Source organism: Taudactylus pleione, unplaced genomic scaffold (genome assembly GCF_031769625.1).
Source record: "Taudactylus pleione unplaced genomic scaffold, aTauple2 ptg000282l, whole genome shotgun sequence".
In the NCBI taxonomy this organism is placed as follows: Eukaryota; Metazoa; Chordata; class Amphibia; order Anura; family Myobatrachidae; genus Taudactylus; species Taudactylus pleione.
The window spans coordinates 12,971,166-12,990,953 of NW_028284684.1; the positions used below are offsets into that span (position 1 = coordinate 12,971,166).

Genomic DNA, 19,788 nt, shown 5'->3' on the forward strand with positions numbered 1-19,788 from the left:
TTCTGAGCAAGCACTCACTAGCAGCAAGCGGCTCTGAATCAGGCCCTATATCAGCTATAATCTAAAAGATATTGCTTAGAACATGTACAACATGGCAAATCCAGCATTTATTGGACTTTATATTCAGGATTCCCATGTATTAAAATTGTATGGTATAGAATATCCAGAAAATGCATAGATATTTATTGGTGCCTTAAAAGAAGAGTGAATATATACATATATATATTTTTTTTAATTAAGTTGGAAACAGTAGCTGAATAATAGAATAAATTATCAATTTTTATAGCATTCACATAATTTGGGCATAATTTAGCAGAAGAGATTTGGAGTTTAATATTCCTCATGCAGAGCTACCATTGGTCTCTAGCATAATAGTCTTTTAGCCATTCAAGGATTTCTAAGCAAATTCTAATTAGAAAAAAGTTGATAAGGGGTAATGGGTTTTGCTAAATTCATTTGAGCTTTTTAAAGGATCTTGAATTACTAAATATACAATCAAGCATCAGAAATGGTCAACCATAAATCAATTCATAGAAATACCTATAAACACTGGCAAATCAACAGTAAAATCCTAGAACATCTCAGTCCAGGGATTATCGGACATGGGTAGAGTAAGAAAATGATAGCTGGGGCAATTTCTATAAGCATTTGACCTAGCTCATGATGCAGAAGAATCGACATGGATCTGATATATGGTGAAAGAGTACACTAACAAATTGATGTATAAATGATTTCAATCATTTTCATTACTCAAGGAAATTATATCAACTCTTAGTTGAAAATCACTTTTCTGGACTGGACCAGAAATCACAGCACACAGCTGATCCTCGTTAGTATAGTGGTGAGTATCCCCGCCTGTCACGCGGGAGACCGGGGTTCAATTCCCCGACGGGGAGGCTATAACTTTTATTTCTCCAATATTCCATTTCAGACACAGTGGAAAAATAATAATACAAATGTTATGGCATGCATAAATAACAACCCAAACTATAATATATTGAGATGTGTACTTAAAGGAAACCCTCATAGATCCATACAAATGGAATAGCAGATAGAGAAAACAAAATGTACCAACTGTAATGATATACTTCTATTACCATTTGTTGGCGTTAGTTGGCTATGGAATAAATCAGAATGGTTTGGTATTTTGGGAAGGTTTATACATACTTACATTTTTATATGTAGAAATAAAATATAGGCAAGGAGGTTGGCATATTGGTGTATGCCACTTTTTGGAATGAAAACTGCACACATTTTCTAGGACATCAAACTACAACATTCAGAATTATTTTGACATTTCTAGCATTGAAAGACCACATTGCTGGGCCCCATTCTCAAGAACAGTATAGGTCAAGTAACTTCTCAAGCAATTTTCTTGTGCTGTCTAAGCCCAACTCCATGAGGTGGGTCCTCAAGACCCAAATTCCATTTTGCAATGGTTAGTAGAATGGATTTTATTTTTTAACAAGCACTTCATTTACATGTCTTTGGCAAGCACCCAAAAATTTTCCTAAGGACTATGGGCCTGATTCAGACACACTCGCAAGCGCACAACACTCGTAAGTGGTTCGACGGTCCCCCACTACCCATGCGCCGCCTCCGGCGTGTGCATGCGCAAGATCCGTCCAGCGACGGCTGCTCCATCGATATGGGTCTAGCTACAAGACGGAGCGGCTGTCAATGTTGATTGATAACTCACCGCGTTTTGTATGCGGGGAGGGGGGGGTGGCTGCACAAATGCAGGCATTCCCTTAGGAACGCCTGGTGTTTGTGGGTGGCCCTACTGACATCACTAGTGATGTCAGTAGTGGACTTCCTGTTCTATTAGAGCAGGAAGTTTACTCGGGCTTGTGAGAGCTCAGACCCTTCCACAGGGTCTCCTCGCAAGCCTGATGGTCACGATAATCGTGATGGCCTCCAGGCCACTCGCAAAAGCTGTGGGAGGTCACCCACAGCTTAGCGAGTGGCCTGATGAAAGAAAAAAACAAATACAAAACATAAAAAACCGCCCTTGTTCTGAGCAAGCACTCACTAGCAGCAAGCGGCTCTGAATCAGGCCCTATATCAGCTATAATCTAAAAGATATTGCTTAGAACATGTACAACATGGCAAATCCAGCATTTATTGGACTTTATATTCAGGATTCCCATGTATTAAAATTGTATGGTATAGAATATCCAGAAAATGCATAGATATTTATTGGTGCCTTAAAAGAAGAGTGAATATATACATATATATATTTTTTTTAATTAAGTTGGAAACAGTAGCTGAATAATAGAATAAATTATCAATTTTTATAGCATTCACATAATTTGGGCATAATTTAGCAGAAGAGATTTGGAGTTTAATATTCCTCATGCAGAGCTACCATTGGTCTCTAGCATAATAGTCTTTTAGCCATTCAAGGATTTCTAAGCAAATTCTAATTAGAAAAAAGTTGATAAGGGGTAATGGGTTTTGCTAAATTCATTTGAGCTTTTTAAAGGATCTTGAATTACTAAATATACAATCAAGCATCAGAAATGGTCAACCATAAATCAATTCATAGAAATACCTATAAACACTGGCAAATCAACAGTAACATCCTAGAACATCTCAGTCCAGGGATTATCGGACATGGGTAGAGTAAGAAAATGATAGCTGGGGCAATTTCTATAAGCATTTGACCTAGCTCATGATGCAGAAGAATCGACATGGATCTGATATATGGTGAAAGAGTACACTAACAAATTGATGTATAAATGATTTCAATCATTTTCATTACCCAAGGAAATTATAACAACTCTTAGTTGAACATCACTTTTCTGGACTGGACCAGAAATCACAACGCACAGCCGATCCTCGTTAGTATAGTGGTGAGTATCCCCGCCTGTCACGCGGGAGACCGGGGTTCAATTCCCCGACGGGGAGGCTATAACTTTTATTTCTCCAATATTCCATTTCAGACACAGTGGAAAAATAATAATACAAATGTTATGGCATGCATAAATAACAACCCAAACTATAATATATTGAGATGTGTACTTAAAGGAAACCCTCATAGATCCATACAAATGGAATAGCAGATAGAGAAAACAAAATGTACCAACTGTAATGATATACTTCTATTACCATTTGTTGGCGTTAGGTGGCTATGGAATAAATCAGAATGGTTTGGTATTTTGGGAAGGTTTATACATACTTACATTTTTATATGTAGAAATAAAATATAGGCAAGGAGGTTGGCATATTGGTGTATGCCACTTTTTGGAATGAAAACTGCACACATTTTCTAGGACATCAAACTACAACATTCAGAATTATTTTGACATTTCTAGCATTGAAAGACCACATTGCTGGGCCCCATTCTCAAGAACAGTATAGGTCAAGTAACTTCTCAAGCAATTTTCTTGTGCTGTCTAAGCCCAACTCCATGAGGTGGGTCCTCAAGACCCAAATTCCATTTTGCAATGGTTAGTAGAATGGATTTTATTTTTTAACAAGCACTTCATTTACATGTCTTTGGCAAGCACCCAAAAATTTTCCTAAGGACTATGGGCCTGATTCAGACACACTCGCAAGCGCACAACACTCGTAAGTGGTTCGACGGTCCCCCACTACCCATGCGCCGCCTCCGGCGTGTGCATGCGCAAGATCCGTCCAGCGACAGCTGCTCCATCGATATGGGTCTAGCTACAAGACGGAGCGGCTGTCAATGTTGATTGATAACTCACCGCGTTTTGTATGCGGTGAGGGGGGGGTGGCTGCACAAATGCAGGCATTCCCTTAGGAACGCCTGGTGTTTGTGGGTGGCCCTACTGACATCACTAGTGATGTCAGTAGTGGACTTCCTGTTCTATTAGAGCAGGAAGTTTACTCGGGCTTGTGAGAGCTCAGACCCTTCCACAGGGTCTCCTCGCAAGCCTGATGGTCACGATAATCGTGATGGGCTCCAGGCCACTCGCAAAAGCTGTGGGAGGTCACCCACAGCTTAGCGAGTGGCCTGATGAAAGAAAAAAACAAATACAAAACATAAAAAACCGCCCTTGTTCTGAGCAAGCACTCACTAGCAGCAAGCGGCTCTGAATCAGGCCCTATATCAGCTATAATCTAAAAGATATTGCTTAGAACATGTACAACATGGCAAATCCAGCATTTATTGGACTTTATATTCAGGATTCCCATGTATTAAAATTGTATGGTATAGAATATCCAGAAAATGCATAGATATTTATTGGTGCCTTAAAAGAAGAGTGAATATATACATATATATATTTTTTTTAATTAAGTTGGAAACAGTAGCTGAATAATAGAATAAATTATCAATTTTTATAGCATTCACATAATTTGGGCATAATTTAGCAGAAGAGATTTGGAGTTTAATATTCCTCATGCAGAGCTACCATTGGTCTCTAGCATAATAGTCTTTTAGCCATTCAAGGATTTCTAAGCAAATTCTAATTAGAAAAAAGTTGATAAGGGGTAATGGGTTTTGCTAAATTCATTTGAGCTTTTTAAAGGATCTTGAATTACTAAATATACAATCAAGCATCAGAAATGGTCAACCATAAATCAATTCATAGAAATACCTATAAACACTGGCAAATCAACAGTAACATCCTAGAACATCTCAGTCCAGGGATTATCGGACATGGGTAGAGTAAGAAAATGATAGCTGGGGCAATTTCTATAAGCATTTGACCTAGCTCATGATGCAGAAGAATCGACATGGATCTGATATATGGTGAAAGAGTACACTAACAAATTGATGTATAAATGATTTCAATCATTTTCATTACCCAAGGAAATTATAACAACTCTTAGTTGAACATCACTTTTCTGGACTGGACCAGAAATCACAACGCATAGCCGATCCTTGTTAGTATAGTTGTGAGTATCCCCGCCTGTCACGCGGGAGACCGGGGTTCAATTCCCCGACGGGGAGGCTATAACTTTTATTTCTCCAATATTCCATTTCAGACACAGTGGAAAAATAATAATACAAATGTTATGGCATGCATAAATAACAACCCAAACTATAATATATTGAGATGTGTACTTAAAGGAAACCCTCATAGATCCATACAAATGGAATAGCAGATAGAGAAAACAAAATGTACCAACTGTAATGATATACTTCTATTACCATTTGTTGGCGTTAGGTGGCTATGGAATAAATCAGAATGGTTTGGTATTTTGGGAAGGTTTATACATACTTACATTTTTATATGTAGAAATAAAATATAGGCAAGGAGGTTGGCATATTGGTGTATGCCACTTTTTGGAATGAAAACTGCACACATTTTCTAGGACATCAAACTACAACATTCAGAATTATTTTGACATTTCTAGCATTGAAAGACCACATTGTTGGGCCCCATTCTCAAGAACAGTATAGGTCAAGTAACTTCTCAAGCAATTTTCTTGTGCTGTCTAAGCCCAACTCCATGAGGTGGGTCCTCAAGACCCAAATTCCATTTTGCAATGGTTAGTAGAATGGATTTTATTTTTTAACAAGCACTTCATTTACATGTCTTTGGCAAGCACCCAAAAATTTTCCTAAGGACTATGGGCATGATTCAGACACACTCGCAAGCGCACAACACTCGTAAGTGGTTCGACGGTCCCCCACTACCCATGCGCCGCCTCCGGCGTGTGCATGCGCAAGATCCGTCCAGCGACGGCTGCTCCATCGATATGGGTCTAGCTACAAGACGGAGCGGCTGTCAATGTTGATTGATAACTCACCGCGTTTTGTATGCAGGGAGGGGGGGTGGCTGCACAAATGCAGGCATTCCCTTAGGAACGCCTGGTGTTTGTGGGTGGCCCTACTGACATCACTAGTGATGTCAGTAGTGGACTTCCTGTTCTATTAGAGCAGGAAGTTTACTCGGGCTTGTGAGAGCTCAGACCCTTCCACAGGGTCTCCTCGCAAGCCTGATGGTCACGATAATCGTGATGGGCTCCAGGCCACTCGCAAAAGCTGTGGGAGGTCACCCACAGCTTAGCGAGTGGCCTGATGAAAGAAAAAAACAAATACAAAACATAAAAAACCGCCCTTGTTCTGAGCAAGCACTCACTAGCAGCAAGCGGCTCTGAATCAGGCCCTATATCAGCTATAATCTAAAAGATATTGCTTAGAACATGTACAACATGGCAAATCCAGCATTTATTGGACTTTATATTCAGGATTCCCATGTATTAAAATTGTATGGTATAGAATATCCAGAAAATGCATAGATATTTATTGGTGCCTTAAAAGAAGAGTGAATATATACATATATATATATTTTTTAATTAAGTTGGAAACAGTAGCTGAATAATAGAATAAATTACCAATTTTTATAGCATTCACATAATTTGGGCATAATTTAGCAGAAGAGATTTGGAGTTTAATATTCCTCATGCAGAGCTACCATTGGTCTCTAGCATAATAGTCTTTTAGCCATTCAAGGATTTCTAAGCAAATTCTAATTAGAAAAAAGTTGATAAGGGGTAATGGGTTTTGCTAAATTCATTTGAGCTTTTTAAAGGATCTTGAATTACTAAATATACAATCAAGCATCAGAAATGGTCAACCATAAATCAATTCATAGAAATACCTATAAACACTGGCAAATCAACAGTAACATCCTAGAACATCTCAGTCCAGGGATTATCGGACATGGGTAGAGTAAGAAAATGATAGCTGGGGCAATTTCTATAAGCATTTGACCTAGCTCATGATGCAGAAGAATCGACATGGATCTGATATATGGTGAAAGAGTACACTAACAAATTGATGTATAAATGATTTCAATCATTTTCATTACCCAAGGAAATTATAACAACTCTTAGTTGAACATCACTTTTCTGGACTGGACCAGAAATCACAACGCACAGCCGATCCTTGTTAGTATAGTGGTGAGTATCCCCGCCTGTCACGCGGGAGACCGGGGTTCAATTCCCCGACGGGGAGGCTATAACTTTTATTTCTCCAATATTCCATTTCAGACACAGTGGAAAAATAATAATACAAATGTTATGGCATGCATAAATAACAACCCAAACTATAATATATTGAGATGTGTACTTAAAGGAAACCCTCATAGATCCATACAAATGGAATAGCAGATAGAGAAAACAAAATGTACCAACTGTAATGATATACTTCTATTACCATTTGTTGGCGTTAGGTGGCTATGGAATAAATCAGAATGGTTTGGTATTTTGGGAAGGTTTATACATACTTACATTTTTATATGTAGAAATAAAATATAGGCAAGGAGGTTGGCATATTGGTGTATGCCACTTTTTGGAATGAAAACTGCACACATTTTCTAGGACATCAAACTACAACATTCAGAATTATTTTGACATTTCTAGCATTGAAAGACCACATTGTTGGGCCCCATTCTCAAGAACAGTATAGGTCAAGTAACTTCTCAAGCAATTTTCTTGTGCTGTCTAAGCCCAACTCCATGAGGTGGGTCCTCAAGACCCAAATTCCATTTTGCAATGGTTAGTAGAATGGATTTTATTTTTTAACAAGCACTTCATTTACATGTCTTTGGCAAGCACCCAAAAATTTTCCTAAGGACTATGGGCATGATTCAGACACACTCGCAAGCGCACAACACTCGTAAGTGGTTCGACGGTCCCCCACTACCCATGCGCCGCCTCCGGCGTGTGCATGCGCAAGATCCGTCCAGCGACGGCTGCTCCATCGATATGGGTCTAGCTACAAGACGGAGCGGCTGTCAATGTTGATTGATAACTCACCGCGTTTTGTATGCGGGGAGGGGGGGTGGCTGCACAAATGCAGGCATTCCCTTAGGAACGCCTGGTGTTTGTGGGTGGCCCTACTGACATCACTAGTGATGTCAGTAGTGGACTTCCTGTTCTATTAGAGCAGGAAGTTTACTCGGGCTTGTGAGAGCTCAGACCCTTCCACAGGGTCTCCTCGCAAGCCTGATGGTCACGATAATCGTGATGGGCTCCAGGCCACTCGCAAAAGCTGTGGGAGGTCACCCACAGCTTAGCGAGTGGCCTGATGAAAGAAAAAAACAAATACAAAACATAAAAAACCGCCCTTGTTCTGAGCAAGCACTCACTAGCAGCAAGCGGCTCTGAATCAGGCCCTATATCAGCTATAATCTAAAAGATATTGCTTAGAACATGTACAACATGGCAAATCCAGCATTTATTGGACTTTATATTCAGGATTCCCATGTATTAAAATTGTATGGTATAGAATATCCAGAAAATGCATAGATATTTATTGGTGCCTTAAAAGAAGAGTGAATATATACATATATATATTTTTTTTAATTAAGTTGGAAACAGTAGCTGAATAATAGAATAAATTATCAATTTTTATAGCATTCACATAATTTGGGCATAATTTAGCAGAAGAGATTTGGAGTTTAATATTCCTCATGCAGAGCTACCATTGGTCTCTAGCATAATAGTCTTTTAGCCATTCAAGGATTTCTAAGCAAATTCTAATTAGAAAAAAGTTGATAAGGGGTAATGGGTTTTGCTAAATTCATTTGAGCTTTTTAAAGGATCTTGAATTACTAAATATACAATCAAGCATCAGAAATGGTCAACCATAAATCAATTCATAGAAATACCTATAAACACTGGCAAATCAACAGTAACATCCTAGAACATCTCAGTCCAGGGATTATCGGACATGGGTAGAGTAAGAAAATGATAGCTGGGGCAATTTCTATAAGCATTTGACCTAGCTCATGATGCAGAAGAATCGACATGGATCTGATATATGGTGAAAGAGTACACTAACAAATTGATGTATAAATGATTTCAATCATTTTCATTACCCAAGAAAATTATAACAACTCTTAGTTGAACATCACTTTTCTGGACTGGACCAGAAATCACAACGCACAGCCGATCCTTGTTAGTATAGTGGTGAGTATCCCCGCCTGTCACGCGGGAGACCGGGGTTCAATTCCCCGACGGGGAGGCTATAACTTTTATTTCTCCAATATTCCATTTCAGACACAGTGGAAAAATAATAATACAAATGTTATGGCATGCATAAATAACAACCCAAACTATAATATATTGAGATGTGTACTTAAAGGAAACCCTCATAGATCCATACAAATGGAATAGCAGATAGAGAAAACAAAATGTACCAACTGTAATGATATACTTCTATTACCATTTGTTGGCGTTAGGTGGCTATGGAATAAATCAGAATGGTTTGGTATTTTGGGAAGGTTTATACATACTTACATTTTTATATGTAGAAATAAAATATAGGCAAGGAGGTTGGCATATTGGTGTATGCCACTTTTTGGAATGAAAACTGCACACATTTTCTAGGACATCAAACTACAACATTCAGAATTATTTTGACATTTCTAGCATTGAAAGACCACATTGTTGGGCCCCATTCTCAAGAACAGTATAGGTCAAGTAACTTCTCAAGCAATTTTCTTGTGCTGTCTAAGCCCAACTCCATGAGGTGGGTCCTCAAGACCCAAATTCCATTTTGCAATGGTTAGTAGAATGGATTTTATTTTTTAACAAGCACTTCATTTACATGTCTTTGGCAAGCACCCAAAATTTTTCCTAAGGACTATGGGCATGATTCAGACACACTCGCAAGCGCACAACACTCGTAAGTGGTTTGACTGTCCCCCACTACCCATGCGCCGCCTCCGGCATTTGCATGCGCAAGATCCGTCCAGCGACGGCTGCTCCATCGATATGGGTCTAGCTACAAGACGGAGCGGCTGTCAATGTTGATTGATAACTCACCGCGTTTTGTATGCGGGGAGGGGGGGGTGGCTGCACAAATGCAGGCATTCCCTTAGGAACGCCTGGTGTTTGTGGGTGGCCCTACTGACATCACTAGTGATGTCAGTAGTGGACTTCCTGTTCTATTAGAGCAGGAAGTTTACTCGGGCTTGTGAGAGCTCAGACCCTTCCATAGGGTCTCCTCGCAAGCCTGATGGTCACGATAATCGCGATGGGCTCCAGGCCACTCGCAAAAGCTGTGGGAGGTCACCCACAGCTTAGCGAGCGGCCTGATGAAAGAAAAAAACAAATACAAAACATAAAAAAACGCCCTTGTTCTGAGCAAGCACTCACTAGCAGCAAGCGGCTCTGAATCAGGCTCTATATCAGCTATAATCTAAAAGATATTGCTTAGAACATGTACAACATGGCAAATCCAGCATTTATTGGACTTTATATTCAGGATTCCCATGTATTAAAATTGTATGGTATAGAATATCCAGAAAATGCATAGATATTTATTGGTGCCTTAAAAGAAGAGTGAATATATACATATATATATTTTTTTTAATTAAGTTGGAAACAGTAGCTGAATAATAGAATAAATTATCAATTTTTATAGCATTCACATAATTTGGGCATAATTTAGCAGAAGAGATTTGGAGTTTAATATTCCTCATGCAGAGCTACCATTGGTCTCTAGCATAATAGTCTTTTAGCCATTCAAGGATTTCTAAGCAAATTCTAATTAGAAAAAAGTTGATAAGGGGTAATGGGTTTTGCTAAATTCATTTGAGCTTTTTAAAGGATCTTGAATTACTAAATATACAATCAAGCATCAGAAATGGTCAACCATAAATCAATTCATAGAAATACCTATAAACACTGGCAAATCAACAGTAAAATCCTAGAACATCTCAGTCCAGGGATTATCGGACATGGGTAGAGTAAGAAAATGATAGCTGGGGCAATTTCTATAAGCATTTGACCTAGCTCATGATGCAGAAGAATCGACATGGATCTGATATATGGTGAAAGAGTACACTAACAAATTGATGTATAAATGATTTCAATCATTTTCATTACCCAAGGAAATTATAACAACTCTTAGTTGAACATCAATTTTCTGGACTGGACCAGAAATCACAGCACACAGCAAGTCCTCATTAGTATAGTGGTGAGTATCCCCGCCTGTCACGCGGGAGACCGGGGTTCAATTCCCCGACGGGGAGGCTATAACTTTTATTTCTCCAATATTCCATTTCAGACACAGTGGAAAAATAATAATACAAATGTTATGGCATGCATAAATAACAACCCAAACTATAATATATTGAGATGTGTACTTAAAGGAAACCCTCATAGATCCATACAAATGGAATAGCAGATAGAGAAAACAAAATGTACCAACTGTAATGATATACTTCTATTACCATTTGTTGGCGTTAGGTGGCTATGGAATAAATCAGAATGGTTTGGTATTTTGGGAAGGTTTATACATACTTACATTTTTATATGTAGAAATAAAATATAGGCAAGGAGGTTGGCATATTGGTGTATGCCACTTTTTGGAATGAAAACTGCACACATTTTCTAGGACATCAAACTACAACATTCAGAATTATTTTGACATTTCTAGCATTGAAAGACCACATTGTTGGGCCCCATTCTCAAGAACAGTATAGGTCAAGTAACTTCTCAAGCAATTTTCTTGTGCTGTCTAAGCCCAACTCCATGAGGTGGGTCCTCAAGACCCAAATTCCATTTTGCAATGGTTAGTAGAATGGATTTTATTTTTTAACAAGCACTTCATTTACATGTCTTTGGCAAGCACCCAAAATTTTTCCTAAGGACTATGGGCATGATTCAGACACACTCGCAAGCGCACAACACTCGTAAGTGGTTCGACGGTCCCCCACTACCCATGCGCCGCCTCCGGCGTGTGCATGCGCAAGACCCGTCCAGCGACGGCTGCTCCATCGATATGGGTCTAGCTACAAGACGGAGCGGCTGTCAATGTTGATTGATAACTCACCGCGTTTTGTATGCGGGGAGGGGGGGTGGCTGCACAAATGCAGGCATTCCCTTAGGAACGCCTGGTGTTTGTGGGTGGCCCTACTGACATCACTAGTGATGTCAGTAGTGGACTTCCTGTTCTATTAGAGCAGGAAGTTTACTCGGGCTTGTGAGAGCTCAGACCCTTCCACAGGGTCTCCTCGCAAGCCTGATGGTCACGATAATCGCGATGAGCTCCAGGCCACTCGCAAAAGCTGTGGGAGGTCACCCACAGCTTAGCGAGCGGCCTGATGAAAGCAAAAAACAAATACAAAACATAAAAAAACGCCCTTGTTCTGAGCAAGCACTCACTAGCAGCAAGCGGCTCTGAATCAGGCCCTATATCAGCTATAATCTAAAAGATATTGCTTAGAACATGTACAACATGGCAAATCCAGCATTTATTGGACTTTATATTCAGGATTCCCATGTATTAAAATTGTATGGTATAGAATATCCAGAAAATGCATAGATATTTATTGGTGCCTTAAAAGAAGAGTGAATATATACATATATATATTTTTTTTAATTAAGTTGGAAACAGTAGCTGAATAATAGAATAAATTATCAATTTTTATAGCATTCACATAATTTGGGCATAATTTAGCAGAAGAGATTTGGAGTTTAATATTCCTCATGCAGAGCTACCATTGGTCTCTAGCATAATAGTCTTTTAGCCATTCAAGGATTTCTAAGCAAATTCTAATTAGAAAAAAGTTGATAAGGGGTAATGGGTTTTGCTAAATTCATTTGAGCTTTTTAAAGGATCTTGAATTACTAAATATACAATCAAGCATCAGAAATGGTCAACCATAAATCAATTCATAGAAATACCTATAAACACTGGCAAATCAACAGTAAAATCCTAGAACATCTCAGTCCAGGGATTATCGGACATGGGTAGAGTAAGAAAATGATAGCTGGGGCAATTTCTATAAGCATTTGACCTAGCTCATGATGCAGAAGAATCGACATGGATCTGATATATGGTGAAAGAGTACACTAACAAATTGATGTATAAATGATTTCAATCATTTTCATTACCCAAGGAAATTATATCAACTCTTAGTTGAAAATCACTTTTCTGGACTGGACCAGAAATCACAGCACACAGCTGATCCTCGTTAGTATAGTGGTGAGTATCCCCGCCTGTCACGCGGGTGACCGGGGTTCAATTCCCCGACGGGGAGGCTATAACTTTTATTTCTCCAATATTCCATTTCAGACACAGTGGAAAAATAATAATACAAATGTTATGGCATGCATAAATAACAACCCAAACTATAATATATTGAGATGTGTACTTAAAGGAAACCCTCATAGATCCATACAAATGGAATAGCAGATAGAGAAAACAAAATGTACCAACTGTAATGATATACTTCTATTACCATTTGTTGGCGTTAGGTGGCTATGGAATAAATCAGAATGGTTTGGTATTTTGGGAAGGTTTATACATACTTACATTTTTATATGTAGAAATAAAATATAGGCAAGGAGGTTGGCATATTGGTGTATGCCACTTTTTGGAATGAAAACTGCACACATTTTCTAGGACATCAAACTACAACATTCAGAATTATTTTGACATTTCTAGCATTGAAAGACCACATTGCTGGGCCCCATTCTCAAGAACAGTATAGGTCAAGTAACTTCTCAAGCAATTTTCTTGTGCTGTCTAAGCCCAACTCCATGAGGTAGGTCCTCAAGACCCAAATTCCATTTTGCAATGGTTAGTAGAATGGATTTTATTTTTTAACAAGCACTTCATTTACATGTCTTTGGCAAGCACCCAAAAATGTTCCTAAGGACTATGGGCCTGATTCAGACACACTCGCAAGCGCACAACACTCGTAAGTGGTTCTACGGTCCCCCACTACCCATGCGCCGCCTCCGGCGTGTGCATGCGCAAGATCCGTCCAGCGACGGCTGCTCCATCGATATGGGTCTAGCTACAAGACGGAGCGGCTGTCAATGTTGATTGATAACGCACCGCGTTTTGTATGCGGGGAGGGGGGGTGGCTGCACAAATGCAGGCATTCCCTTAGGAACGCCTGGTGTTTGTGGGTGGCCCTACTGACATCACTAGTGATGTCAGTAGTGGACTTCCTGTTCTATTAGAGCAGGAAGTTTACTCGGGCTTGTGAGAGCTCAGACCCTTCCACAGTGTCTCCTCGCAAGCCTGATGGTCACGATAATCGTGATGGGCTCCAGGCCACTCGCAAAAGCTGTGGGAGGTCACCCACAGCTTAGCGAGCGGCCTGATGAAAGAAAAAAACAAATACAAAACATAAAAAACCGCCCTTGTTCTGAGCAAACACTCACTAGCAGCAAGCGGCTCTGAATCAGGCCCTATATCAGCTATAATCTAAAAGATATTGCTTAGAACATGTACAACATGGCAAATCCAGCATTTATTGGACTTTATATTCAGGATTCCCATGTATTAAAATTGTATGGTATAGAATATCCAGAAAATGCATAGATATTTATTGGTGCCTTAAAAGAAGAGTGAATATATACATATATATATTTTTTTTAATTAAGTTGGAAACAGTAGCTGAATAATAGAATAAATTATCAATTTTTATAGCATTCACATAATTTGGGCATAATTTAGCAGAAGAGATTTGGAGTTTAATATTCCTCATGCAGAGCTACCATTGGTCTCTAGCATAATAGTCTTTTAGCCATTCAAGGATTTCTAAGCAAATTCTAATTAGAAAAAAGTTGATAAGGGGTAATGGGTTTTGCTAAATTCATTTGAGCTTTTTAAAGGATCTTGAATTACTAAATATACAATCAAGCATCAGAAATGGTCAACCATAAATCAATTCATAGAAATACCTATAAACACTGGCAAATCAACAGTAAAATCCTAGAACATCTCAGTCCAGGGATTATCGGACATGGGTAGAGTAAGAAAATGATAGCTGGGGCAATTTCTATAAGCATTTGACCTAGCTCATGATGCAGAAGAATCGACATGGATCTGATATATGGTGAAAGAGTACACTAACAAATTGATGTATAAATGATTTCACTCATTTTCATTACCCAAGGAAATTATAACAACTCTTAGTTGAACATCACTTTTCTGGACTGGACCAGAAATCACAGCACACAGCCGATCCTCGTTAGTATAGTGGTGAGTATCCCCGCCTGTCACGCGGGAGACCGGGGTTCAATTCCCCGACGGGGAGGCTATAACTTTTATTTCTCCAATATTCCATTTCAGACACAGTGGAAAAATAATAATACAAATGTTATGGCATGCATAAATAACAACCCAAACTATAATATATTGAGATGTGTACTTAAAGGAAACCCTCATAGATCCATACAAATGGAATAGCAGATAGAGAAAACAAAATGTACCAACTGTAATGATATACTTCTATTACCATTTGTTGGCGTTAGGTGGCTATGGAATAAATCAGAATGGTTTGGTATTTTGGGAAGGTTTATACATACTTACATTTTTATATGTAGAAATAAAATATAGGCAAGGAGGTTGGCATATTGGTGTATGCCACTTTTTGGAATGAAAACTGCACACATTTTCTAGGACATCAAACTACAACATTCAGAATTATTTTGACATTTCTAGCATTGAAAGACCACATTGTTGGGCCCCATTCTCAAGAACAGTATAGGTCAAGTAACTTCTCAAGCAATTTTCTTGTGCTGTCTAAGCCCAACTCCATGAGGTGGGTCCTCAAGACCCAAATTCCATTTTGCAATGGTTAGTAGAATGGATTTTATTTTTTAACAAGCACTTCATTTACATGTCTTTGGCAAGCACCCAAAATTTTTCCTAAGGACTATGGGCATGATTCAGACACACTCGCAAGCGCACAACACTCGTAAGTGGTTCGACGGTCCCCCACTACCCATGCGCCGCCTCCGGCGTGTGCATGCGCAAGATCCGTCCAGCGACGGCTGCTCCATCGATATGGGTCTAGCTACAAGACGGAGCGGCTGTCAATGTTGATTGATAACTCACCGCGTTTTGTATGCGGGGAGGGGGGGTGGCTGCACAAATGCAGGCATTCCCTTAGGAACGCCTGGTGTTTGTGGGTGGCCCTACTGACATCACTAGTGATGTCAGTAGTGGACTTCCTGTTCTATTAGAGCAGGAAGTTTACTCGGGCTTGTGAGAGCTCAGACCCTTCCACAGGGTCTCCTCGCAAGCCTGATGGTCACGATAATCGCGATGAGCTCCAGGCCACTCGCAAAAGCTGTGGGAGGTCACCCACAGCTTAGCGAGCGGCCTGATGAAAGCAAAAAACAAATACAAAACATAAAAATACGCCCTTGTTCTGAGCAAGCACTCACTAGCAGCAAGCGGCTCTGAATCAGGCCCTATATCAGCTATAATCTAAAAGATATTGCTTAGAACATGTACAACATGGCAAATCCAGCATTTATTGGACTTTATATTCAGGATTCCCATGTATTAAAATTGTATGGTATAGAATATCCAGAAAATGCATAGATATTTATTGGTGCCTTAAAAGAAGAGTGAATATATACATATATATATTTTTTTTAATTAAGTTGGAAACAGTAGCTGAATAATAGAATAAATTATCAATTTTTATAGCATTCACATAATTTGGGCATAATTTAGCAGAAGAGATTTGGAGTTTAATATTCCTCATGCAGAGCTACCATTGGTCTCTAGCATAATAGTCTTTTAGCCATTCAAGGATTTCTAAGCAAATTCTAATTAGAAAAAAGTTGATAAGGGGTAATGGGTTTTGCTAAATTCATTTGAGCTTTTTAAAGGATCTTGAATTACTAAATATACAATCAAGCATCAGAAATGGTCAACCATAAATCAATTCATAGAAATACCTATAAACACTGGCAAATCAACAGTAAAATCCTAGAACATCTCAGTCCAGGGATTATCGGACATGGGTAGAGTAAGAAAATGATAGCTGGGGCAATTTCTATAAGCATTTGACCTAGCTCATGATGCAGAAGAATCGACATGGATCTGATATATGGTGAAAGAGTACACTAACAAATTGATGTATAAATGATTTCAATCATTTTCATTACCCAAAGAAATTATAACAACTCTTAGTTGAACATCACTTTTCTGGACTGGACCAGAAATCACAGCACACAGCCGATCCTCGTTAGTATAGTGGTGAGTATCCCCGCCTGTCACGCGGGAGACCGGGGTTCAATTCCCCGACGGGGAGGCTATAACTTTTATTTCTCCAATATTCCATTTCAGACACAGTGGAAAAATAATAATACAAATGTTATGGCATGCATAAATAACAACCCAAACTATAATATATTGAGATGTGTACTTAAAGGAAACCCTCATAGATCCATACAAATGGAATAGCAGATAGAGAAAACAAAATGTACCAACTGTAATGATATACTTCTATTACCATTTGTTGGCGTTAGGTGGCTATGGAATAAATCAGAATGGTTTGGTATTTTGGGAAGGTTTATACATACTTACATTTTTATATGTAGAAATAAAATATAGGCAAGGAGGTTGGCATATTGGTGTATGCCACTTTTTGGAATGAAAACTGCACACATTTTCTAGGACATCAAACTACAACATTCAGAATTATTTTGACATTTCTAGCATTGAAAGACCACATTGCTGGGCCCCATTCTCAAGAACAGTATAGGTCAAGTAACTTCTCAAGCAATTTTCTTGTGCTGTCTAAGCCCAACTCCATGAGGTGGGTCCTCAAGACCCAAATTCCATTTTGCAATGGTTAGTAGAATGGATTTTATTTTTTAACAAGCACTTCATTTACATGTCTTTGGCAAGCACCCCAAAATTTTCCTAAGGACTATGGGCATGATTCAGACACACTCGCAAGCGCACAACACTCGTAAGTGGTTCGACGGTCCCCCACTACCCATGCGCCGCCTCCGGCGTGTGCATGCGCAAGATCCGTCCAGCGACGGCTGCTCCATCGATATGGGTCTAGCTACAAGACGGAGCGGCTGTCAATGTTGATTGATAACTCACCGCGTTTTGTATGCGGGGAGGGGGGGGGTGGCTGCACAAATGCAGGCATTCCCTTAGGAACGCCTGGTGTTTGTGGGTGGCCCTACTGACATCACTAGTGATGTCAGTAGTGGACTTCCTGTTCTATTAGAGCAGGAAGTTTACTCGGGCTTGTGAGAGCTCAGACCCTTCCACAGGGTCTCCTCGCAAGCCTGATGGTCACGATAATCGCGATGGGCTCCAGGCCACTCGCAAAAGCTGTGGGAGGTCACCCACAGCTTAGCGAGCGGCCTGATGAAAGAAAAAAACAAATACAAAACATAAAAAAACGCCCTTGTTCTGAGCAAGCACTCACTAGCAGCAAGCGGCTCTGAATCAGGCCCTATATCAGCTATAATCTAAAAGATATTGCTTAGAACATGTACAACATGGCAAATCCAGCATTTATTGGACTTTATATTCAGGATTCCCATGTATTAAAATTGTGTGGTATAGAATATCCAGAAAATGCATAGATATTTATTGTTGCCTTAAAAGAAGAGTGAATATATACATATATATATTTTTTTTAATTAAGTGGGAAACAGTAGCTGAATAATAGAATAAATTATCAATTTTTATAGCATTCACATAATTTGGGCATAATTTAGCAGAAGAGATTTGGAGTTTAATATTCCTCATGCAGAGCTACCATTGGTCTCTAGCATAATAGTCTTTTAGCCATTCAAGGATTTCTAAGCAAATTCTAATTAGAAAAAAGTTGATAAATAGCTAAATTCATTTGAGCTTTTTAAAGGATCTTGAATTACTAAATATACAATCAAGCATCAGAAATGGTCAACCATAAATCAATTCATAGAAATACCTATAAACACTGGCAAATCAACAGTAAAATCCTAGAACATCTCAGTCCAGGGATTATCGGACATGGGTAGTGTAAGAAAATGATAGCTGGGGCAATTTCTATAAGCATTTGACCTAGCTCATGATGCAGAAGAATCGACATGGATCTGATATATGGTGAAAGAGTACACTAACAAATTGATGTATAAATGATTTCAATCATTTTCATTACCCAAGGAAATTATAACAACTCTTAGTTGAACATCACTTTGATGGACTGGACCAGAAATCACAGCACACAGCTGATCCTGGTTAGTATAGTGGTGAGTATCCCCGCCTGTCACGCGGGAGACTGGGGTTCAATTCCCCGACGGGGAGGCTATAACTTTTATTTCTCCAATATTCCATTTCAGACACAGTGGAAAAATAATAATACAAATGTTATGGCATGCATAAATAACAACCCAAACTATAATATATTGAGATGTGTACTTAAAGGAAACCCTCATAGATCCATACAAATGGAATAGCAGATAGAGAAAACAAAATGTACCAACTGTAATGATATACTTCTATTACCATTTGTTGGCGTTAGGTGGCTATGGAATAAATCAGAATGGTTTGGTATTTTGGGAAGGTTTATACATACTTACATTTTTATATGTAGAAATAAAATATAGGCAAGGAGGTTGGCATATTGGTGTATGCCACTTTTTGGAATGAAAACTGCACACATTTTCTAGGACATCAAACTACAACATTCAGAATTATTTTGACATTTCTAGCATTGAAAGACCACATTGTTGGGCCCCATTCTCAAGAACAGTATAGGTCAAGTAACTTCTCAAGCAATTTTCTTGTGCTGTCTAAGCCCAACTCCATGAGGTGGGTCCTCAAGACCCAAATTCCATTTTGCAATGGTTAGTAGAATGGATTTTATTTTTTAACAAGCACTTCATTTACATGTCTTTGGCAAGCACCCAAAAATTTTCCTAAGGACTATGGGCATGATTCAGACACACTCGCAAGCGCACAACACTCGTAAGTGGTTTGACGGTCCCCCACTACCCATGCGCCGCCTCCGGCGTGTGCATGCGCAAGATCCGTCCAGCGACGGCTGCTCCATCGATATGGGTCTAGCTACAAGACGGAGCGGCTGT

At 39.2% G+C, this 19,788-nt stretch overlaps 8 non-coding genes across 8 annotated transcripts; all 8 read left to right on the forward strand.

Moving 5' to 3' along the window:
* Positions 1 to 824: 824 nt before the first annotated feature.
* TRNAD-GUC (transfer RNA aspartic acid (anticodon GUC)) lies at positions 825 to 896 on the forward strand. The gene has a single exon. It is a non-coding gene; the product is annotated as a tRNA-Asp (tRNA).
* Positions 897 to 2,838: 1,942 nt separating this feature from the next.
* On the forward strand, positions 2,839 to 2,910 carry TRNAD-GUC (transfer RNA aspartic acid (anticodon GUC)). The gene has a single exon. It is a non-coding gene; the product is annotated as a tRNA-Asp (tRNA).
* Positions 2,911 to 6,865: 3,955 nt separating this feature from the next.
* On the forward strand, positions 6,866 to 6,937 carry TRNAD-GUC (transfer RNA aspartic acid (anticodon GUC)). The gene has a single exon. It is a non-coding gene; the product is annotated as a tRNA-Asp (tRNA).
* A 1,941-nt stretch (positions 6,938 to 8,878) lies between these two features.
* On the forward strand, positions 8,879 to 8,950 carry TRNAD-GUC (transfer RNA aspartic acid (anticodon GUC)). The gene has a single exon. It is a non-coding gene; the product is annotated as a tRNA-Asp (tRNA).
* A 1,942-nt stretch (positions 8,951 to 10,892) lies between these two features.
* On the forward strand, positions 10,893 to 10,964 carry TRNAD-GUC (transfer RNA aspartic acid (anticodon GUC)). Its single transcript has one exon. It is a non-coding gene; the product is annotated as a tRNA-Asp (tRNA).
* Positions 10,965 to 12,905: 1,941 nt separating this feature from the next.
* On the forward strand, positions 12,906 to 12,977 carry TRNAD-GUC (transfer RNA aspartic acid (anticodon GUC)). Its single transcript has one exon. It is a non-coding gene; the product is annotated as a tRNA-Asp (tRNA).
* Positions 12,978 to 14,918: 1,941 nt separating this feature from the next.
* On the forward strand, positions 14,919 to 14,990 carry TRNAD-GUC (transfer RNA aspartic acid (anticodon GUC)). The gene has a single exon. It is a non-coding gene; the product is annotated as a tRNA-Asp (tRNA).
* A 1,941-nt stretch (positions 14,991 to 16,931) lies between these two features.
* Positions 16,932 to 17,003, forward strand: TRNAD-GUC (transfer RNA aspartic acid (anticodon GUC)). The gene has a single exon. It is a non-coding gene; the product is annotated as a tRNA-Asp (tRNA).
* Positions 17,004 to 19,788: the final 2,785 nt, after the last annotated feature.